This window comes from Aplysia californica, unplaced genomic scaffold (assembly GCF_000002075.1).
Source record: "Aplysia californica isolate F4 #8 unplaced genomic scaffold, AplCal3.0 scaffold00134, whole genome shotgun sequence".
NCBI lineage: Eukaryota > Metazoa > Mollusca > Gastropoda > Aplysiida > Aplysiidae > Aplysia > Aplysia californica.
In genome coordinates, this window is record NW_004797404.1 from 1,176,724 (window position 1) to 1,185,442 (window position 8,719).

At 38.9% G+C, this 8,719-nt stretch overlaps 1 pseudogene; it reads right to left on the reverse strand.

The window, feature by feature from the left end:
* Positions 1-6,559: 6,559 nt before the first annotated feature.
* Positions 6,560-8,719, reverse strand: part of LOC106011515 — an 11,285-nt pseudogene continuing 9,125 nt past the window's right edge.

The window sequence follows — 8,719 nt, forward strand, 5'->3', positions numbered from 1 at the left end:
GACACCTGAAATGAGGGTTTAGCTTCAAAATATCATTTAATTTTTAAAAAAATATTTTTATTTAGTTTAGCCACGATTGGGTCATTTTATCAAGCATTATGCCTCGAAAAGATATAGAGTCTATATTATTTCTAAAATGCTTTTTTACAACTTCTGAGATCAAATTTTGAATTAAAATAGCGTTTTCCTCAAAATCATATTTTTCTGTACATTTTTTTTGCTAAATGTCAAAAGTTTCTGAATGGGTTTTAATGAAACTTGGCAGAGGTGTGGTCTAAATAAAGCTGATCAAGAAGCTTTTTTATATATCTTTTTTTTTACCTAAAGATATTAATGTTTGTAAGTAAAAAGGCTTGAAAAATTTTTCAACGGCTAATTTTTTAAAACATTTTTTTTTTCTCAAAAAATATATAAAACAGCTGAAAAAGCATGTGATGTCTCGACTCTTATGGATTTGAAAAACATACCAAAAACTGGTCATTTTCCTAGATATAAGGCTTCGTTACCATGGCAACCGCAAGTTTCATCCCCAAAATAGAAATTGCAATACATGTGTATATATATAATATATTATATGAGTGGATTTTGAAGTCTCTATAGTAAGGAGATAAACGTGAGAAGCCGAAAATAGTGGGGATTGTGTGATTGTATAATATATGTTTCCTAAGAATATACGTACATCTGGTGGTAGGGATTTTTTTTTTGCGGGACAGTAGTTTATTTAGCTTGATCATTGATCGGGATAGTGTTTTTTAACATACTAGAACAGTAATTTTAGCTTGAGAGTGATGTCATTGGTATAGCCAGAAATAGTGATTTTGACGTGATATATATGGCCTATGCTATAAACACAAACGATAGTAGATTTTGCGTGATGTTAGTGAATTAGGCGTGAGAAACTGAAAATAGTAGGGTTTGCGTGATTGTATAATACATATAGCCTAAGACTCTACGTATATCTGATGGCAGTGTTTTTGCGAGGCAGTAGTTTATTTAGCGTGAAGGTGTGTGCTATAAACGCTACTAAAAGTGCTTTCAGCGTTGGCAAAATGACTATGGTAGTGTTTGTTGCATAGAGTGATTTTGGCTTGAGGATAGTGTCATTGGCGTAGCAGAAGTAATGTTTTTGGCGTGAAGGTCTGTGCTATAAACACTACTGATAGTGCTTTCAGCGTTGCCAAAATGACTATGGTAGTTTTTATTGAATGAAGTGATTTTGGTTTATTACACCGGCACAGTATGAGAATGACATTGATAAATTAGTCCATTTTTAATTCTACTGTGCGTAAGAAAGTGTTTACACCCTCCCTTTGGGAATGGTCTAAAGACAATTTCATCCCGTAGCACTGCCTTAGCGTGGGGGGGGTGTCAGTGTTTAAAAGAAAGAATAGTAGTATTGCCTAAATATTCGTTTTCTAGCCATGGACAGTGTTGTTCCCTGAGGAGTCTATTTTAGGGGCTCAAGGATGAATGATACATGAACAAAGGAGATACTCGTACATTCTTAGAGGCAAAAGAAACGCTGAATTTTCATCGACTTTAAAGCGCTGGTCAAAGTTTCCATTGGTGAGTTCTGTTTACATTTTTCGTTGAAGTATAGTCTGAACCTGCTAGACTGACCACATGCGAACAATGGTCTGATTGGTCGCTTATGCAACAGACAACTAAACAGCTTCATTGTTCAAGGATACTCACTTGTCACATAATTCGAGTTGTGAGTTATGTCCATGAGATCACGTAGGCATTGCACACAGATTTGAATCCTCGAAATATGGAATTCAATTGGAAACAAAATCAACCTCGGGATGCTGAGAATTTCCTGAGAAAAACGTGAGGGGACCATCGGACGACTAAAAACTGGCGAGCCTGCTGAAAATGTGGCACCTGTTACAGGCTCACACGTCTCCACCATCAAACAGTATACAGAACCGGTTTCGAACCACCAATGCGACCAGTAATATGCACCCCAAAGACCTTCGGCGCAGACGACCATGTAGCAGGCTAGTTCTGACCCTTCAGCAACACAGTGAGCGGCTTCTGTGGGCACAGGCTCACATGAACTGAAGGCGTAGGTAATGGAGAAGGGTGCTGTTTACCAACAAGAGCAGATTCTGCCTTGATCTGTCAAATGGATGCATCCGTGTGTGGCGCATAGACTTGACGTGCTACGCTGATGCCAACGTCGTGGAGAGAGACCGTTGGGGGGATCAAACGTCATGATTTGGGGAGTCATTATTCTGAATCAATGAACTGGTCCAGTGTTCTTCCAAAAAATTAGGTCACGGACAAGGGAATGAGGTTACAGCTCAGCGTTGAATTGACCAAGTTCTTCAGCCCCATGAAGTGCCTTTTTTCTAGAGGTAGCTAAATTTCTTTTTCTTGCAAGAGAACGAGAGACTTCATAATGCTCATGTAACACAACAGCTCCAGGGTCAGATCAACATTAATCTTTTGCATCATTCGGCTCGTCCACCTGACTTAAACTCAATTCGAGCATGTTCCTGAGGCTATCCAAAACCAGCTCTACCAGCTGCAGCTGCCACCACGGACAATTCCTAAATTGGGTTCAGCCATCAGCCAGTTGTGGGTACAGATCCCACGTCGACAAACAAACACTGTTATGAACTCAATTTGTAGAAGATGCAGAGCGATTATTGCAGCCAACAGAGGTCACACATTGTACTGACTTTCTGCTCCAAGGTCAAAGTCACGGAAAAAACCCATTGTGACGCTAACGTTACACTAAATCAGCTACCTATTTACACTCTCATGGCTGTGTAAAATAGAAGAAATAAAATTATATTTACCCCTATTGAAAAAACCCTATTGCGTTTAGTGTGTTGTATTCGACCAAGATCTCCATCCCGTATGTGTGGACCAGGAAAAAGCCTTTGATCGAGTGAACAGAAACAAGCTATGGAATATCCTTGAGCGGTACGACATCAAGAGGCAACTGCTAGACAACATCAGGGCTATCTATGCCAATAGCAGAAGCGCAGTCTGCACTATCAGAGGAACATCGGAATTGTTTCAGGTAACATACTGAGTCAGGCGGGGCTGCAATCTCTCCCCTCTGCTCTTCGTGGTCTATATGGAGATTATAAAATAGGCCAACCCAGAACCAGAGGCGCTCAACGAACTCATGTTTGCAGATGACCTGGCAGTAATGAAAAACAAGACATAACCACAAGCGCACACGAGCCAACTAAACGCGAGATGAGGGAAATATGAAATGAAGATCAGTATTCGCAAGACCGAGGTCATGACAGTTAACAGGAGACCAGACAAACTAGATATCAACACCAATGGATCCGAACTAAAATAAACCAGTGAATTCAAATACCTGGGCTGCATTTTCACAGAAAACTGCTAACCAGATCGAGTAATAGACCTTAGATACCAGAAAGCCAATGCAGTCAGCTACCAACTCGCCCCTCTCCTAAAACATCTGAGCTTCCCCATGAGCACCAAGGCAGAGCTCATCAACACCATTCTTTTAACTAAGGCTCACATATCAGTGCCATACATGGCCACTAGCAAAATCCCTCGAGAAGAAGCTAGTCACAGGCGAAATGAAATGTTTAAGAAGAGCGGGACACAAGACAAAAGACATTAAGTCGTAAGAGACATGGTTGGAGCAACATCAATTCTGCAAAACGTTGAGAAACAGAGAATCAAATGGTTCGGACACCTCACACAGATGCCTTCAAACCAACCAGCTCTGAGGGCATACAATACCAGATATTCTGGCTGGAAAGCCAGAGGAAGATCAAGACGACGCTAGAACGAATCTGTGGCAGACACCTTCAGAGATCATGGTATGTCCCACCTACAGGTCACCCGCCTTTCTCCGCGACACCCAACGATACAAGCGGAAGAAACAAGTAAAAGGTAAAAGTAAAAAGGAACAAAAAGGGACGTCGGGAAATCCCGTTGACGTTGGTGTTCGTCGTGATGCACAGAGCACAGAGACATTGGGAAGGAGTAGGATTTGCTTTGGTTTATTCTGTACGTTTGTTGTTGCTTTTTTTTTTTTTTTGCTTCTTTTTTTAAACCAAGAGAGACTATCATTTAAAGCTAAATTGTAATTATTGTTTGGGAAAGTAACAAATATTACGTTGCTCAACGTTAGCCTTGGCTTGTATAAAAAGGATTGAATTAGCTATGAGAAATCTGTTTGTGAAAACTTTACGATCTCTGTTCTGTCTTTCTCCCTCTGTTGCGTGGGTTATATATGGTAATTTCTCATTTCCTCCCTCAGCGATTGCAGCATCATTTTTTTTCTCTGATATTTTCTTAGGGATCATTAGCGATGTATACTTCCTATCAATTCGTCAGTATTCTTTCTTTTTTAAAAAAAGTGTTCTACGGCGCTTGCAACTGCTTAAGGGACACATTAAACAGTTTCAGTTTGTTAGGAAATATTTTGAATTGTGCCCAGATGGTGGCCGAAGCCTACTTTGATCAATTTTGGACCACCAAGACATCTTTGACTTGCGCAACTGCGCATGGGACGTCCAAGATATTTTGCGCTTATCCGAAAAGGCTAGGCGTTAAATCTCACGGGGCGTGGCTGCAAGACAGCAGTAAGAAAAAACCAAGGAACAGTAAAAAAGCTACAGAAAAAGCTAAGAGCCTCTATGAGGAGGGCGGAAAGAGGGGGGGGGGGCAGAAAGTTTAGACGAAAGCAGACGTCAGAATATGGTTAATGATCAGTAAAGGAGGTGAAAGGAGACGTTTTAGGGAATAAAATTTTTCGTCGCTGTCAGGTTTCGATCCTGGGACCTAGTGAATGAGAGTCGAACTCCTATTGAACGAGAGCCCCGCTTTCTTTCCAACTATACCGGAAGATTGACTTTAAATTAGAATAGCTGCATTTTTACCATGAAATGAATGGCCTCACCGTTGAGTAGAATTAAGTAGCGTTGTGAACTGTTGTGAATGCAACCAACTTGTGTTTCGCGCGCTCATATGACCTTATATTGTTGTAAGCCCCGTAAAACTCTTACTAAAACTATTTTTACATAGAGTATTCAGATTTCATTCTTGCCCTTTATAGAATAACGCTTATATCCACTCAGTAAAATGTTATTTTAACTCGAGCAAGGTTGTCGTGAACAGGATCCTGGTCCCTTTAGGCATTTTAACACTGTAAGGTAACTGAAGTGACCTCTAAACTGATGTCTATCTCCAATGGGACAGAGCCAAGTGGGAGCAGCTCCTTGAAAGCTTCAAATTATTCAAATTTAAGAAAGCCCCGACAGTGACTGAAACGAGGTTATTCGTGTTGCATTTAGGCATGAGTGAAGTAGATTTATCTGGCCCATATTTTATCAGAGAATTGTACGCACGTAATTTTGACTCTCGATCCTATCTCAAAACCAAAAAGTCGAAAATATAATATCTTTTGAAAGCATGACATATTTGTTTTATCCTTATAACTGATACAGATAACGATTATTTTATGAACAGGAAGAGTAATAGACTTTTTTCCGTGTATTGTTTAAAGTATTTCGGTAAAACGTAAAAATATTGTTTCGAGAATTGGGCATTAGTTTCAGCTTGAGGACACATGGTATGCATTGTGCATTTCACCCAAAGTTTGATGTCTTATGAGGATTTTCTAGTGAACATCAAAGTCCAGCGTGTGTTAAAATGGTATATTAATTTTAATAGTCGATTAGCAACTTGGGCATGGCCAATCCTTCTGGCTTAATTCACTCTCATATTGACTGTAATTGTGTAACTTAACGCATTAGCTCCAAAATTACTTACATTATTGCAGTTATGCATGTAATTATGGTCATTTACTAAACTCGTCTACTAGGTTTTTTAAATCCAAATTTATTTGGAGACCTACGTCACTAAAAGTACAGTGTTTCGTATTATCTCCTATTTTTTGTGGGTCAGGAGTGTCGCACTGAAATGTTCTACTGTACTTTCCTTCCCTTTGTCAGCCTGTCATTTTTTCTCTTTACCAGCGCTAAATGACCACTATTGAGCCTATGTGTTTCTTCCAGCACAACGTCGTTTTCTTTCATGACGACCATTGTGATAAGTAAAGTATCGCACAGATAATAAGAATCAAGACGTCCGACAAAGTATGCATTTTCTCACCTAGCCTAGGTCTCCTACCAGGTCTCCGTGGGTCTATTACTTCTCCCCAATATAACTAGACGCGTGTTGCTCAAGGAATACAGTAGAGTAGATATACGACGAGCGTTGTGATGATACGACAATTTATTGGATTACAAGGCAGGATTATCGATGTGAACCTTGCTCAAGCAATGATAACCATACCGTAGAATCAATAAATTGTCATATCATCCTACTACAAGTCTTAATTGTATGTGTATGCAAAGTTGTATATTTGCATATAAGTAAAAGAAAGGATGATTGTTCCTGGAGACTCATAGAAAGCGAAATACCGTGACCATTTTTGCTCCAAATTCAACATGGATTAAATTTCAGTTTCAGTCTGGTAAAAGTTTTACAGAGCTCGCAGCTGCATAAGGTCATAATAGTGCCCGGGACCCAAGTTGTTAGCTTTTATGTTAGGTCATAGCACGCTAGGTTTAATTTTGCTTGCCTGAATGGCAGAAGCATCTAAAAACACAAAGTCAAAATTTAATATTTAAAAGAGAAATCTACATTTTTCAACTAACACTATAATTGACACATTAGAGTAAAGACTAAATGCCTTTATTGAAATGAAAATTCTTTTAGGACCTACCCTAGGGAATAAACTCTCTAAGTTCAAGCATTAAAAATTTTTCCTTCAGGTCTCTCCAAAGCCTGGACATTCTGTAAGAATGTGACTGATCGTAAATTCAGTTTTTTATTTCCTTACAAGGGATGTTTATGTGTTAGATGGATATGTCTAACGCGCAACTCGGTCAAAATAACTTCTTTCTTCTGGAAAGACCAGACGAGTTTCGTGGTCCAATAGTTTGCTTGATGCTGTAGATGTTGTGGCTTTTTTGTTGGGTTCAGCGTTATTCCCTCAAACTAGAGGTGTAGCCATTTGACCTTCTTCTTAAAGTATGTCTGAGGGAAGATGTTCTCCAGGAGATCGTCCTTAGATGCCTACATGGCTAGGTAGCCTTGCAAACACGAATAGGCTTTCCCTGTTCAGTCAAGTAAAGAATCGTGAAGTGTAATTCAACAATCAATATATCTAGGGTTTAAGAGTGCTAAATTGACGATTGAAGTTAGGCAAGACCTTTAATCGGATAGAAAGAGAAAGGATGAAGTAGGAGAATTTTCTACCGTCCAGTGCCTTGTCAATGCCTCTGCGAAAAATGGGGACTTGACAACTATAGTCAAACCTGGATCTGACAAAAAAACAATACAGATGAAGCCACAGCCCCACTCTGGATAAGATATAATTTTTAGAGGATTTAAGGTTTTTGGCACCTCACACAAAACTCTTTGGTATGAAGTGTATGAAAGTTAGTTTTTGTTTTAAAAAAAAAAAAAAAAAATCCGAGGAAACGAGAATGGTCCTTATAAGAGAGATCACCACGTAGGCCGAAAGCGTGTGCAGAGAATTACCTATTCTAGATTGTGTCAAAAGTTTTTTGTTTTTTTATTGATCGAATAAGATAAAGATCGTGAGGCTCCCTTCGACAAATTGTCAGTATGAAAGTCTCTTGGCGGACTAGATTAAGTGGATTAAGATATTCTGAATCTGTCTTGGAGATAGCTCAGCGAGTCCCCACATCAGACGTCTTTTTATCTCTTTTAAAGAAAGATTACATTGCTAGTTAAGGCGATTGGTCTCTAACAGGATGGGTGTATGTGCTCTTTTCCTGGTTTCAGAATGGGGATGACAGTGGCAGGTCCCCAGGACTCTAGGAAATTACTGCCACACGCTCGTGTCGATGTAATTTTCCAAAAGAAGAGCGAGTCTTTTTGTGGTAGGTGCTTGAGGATTTTGGTACGGTTTATTGCAAGGCCCGGCCTTGTATTGGTCAGGTCAGAGATGCATCATGTGAATTTTTTGGGGTAATACAAAGTCTGTATTGTTGATCCCTCAATTGTTTGAGTTGAACTTCAGGTGTTGTCAATCGTAGTTGGTTTTGATATTTTGGCAAATGTTTCAATATAAAGAAGAGCATTAATTTCAATCTCTTCAGAAAATATCAGGTTTCTAAAATGTTAACTAACCCCTAGTGAAACATTAATTTATAGAAATTGTTAAGAATCTATGACAAATGTTTTTGCATTAAAGAATAATTTGCTGAAAATGTCACAGACGGTGTGTGAAAATAAAAAGGTAACCTTTACACGGTGCGATTATTTTATTTTAAAAAATAAGAACACATTCTACGGAAAAGAAAAAAACAAAACAATTAAACATTCGAAACTCTGTGTTGAACTGGAGGTCCAAACAATCGAGCCTAAATCAACTAACAGCCTTATATTTGAGTTTGTTTGCATAGAAATGGTCAACGCCTGGAGCATACTATAATCTAAATAGCTTCCGCCTTTATTTAGCAATGTCATTTTCAAATAAATATCTTGTTCTTTACAGAACAAACACATACTGCTATTGGCTTTTAAGAAGTCGTGATGTTTTTACTGAATATTTGTTTTGTTTTGTTTTTGTAAGTGTTTTACGGCGCTCATAACTACATAAGGTCATCAGAGTGCGCGGGAAAAATTACACTTTTTCAGTTGGTAGGAAATTTTGAATTTTGCCCGGGAGGCGACCGAA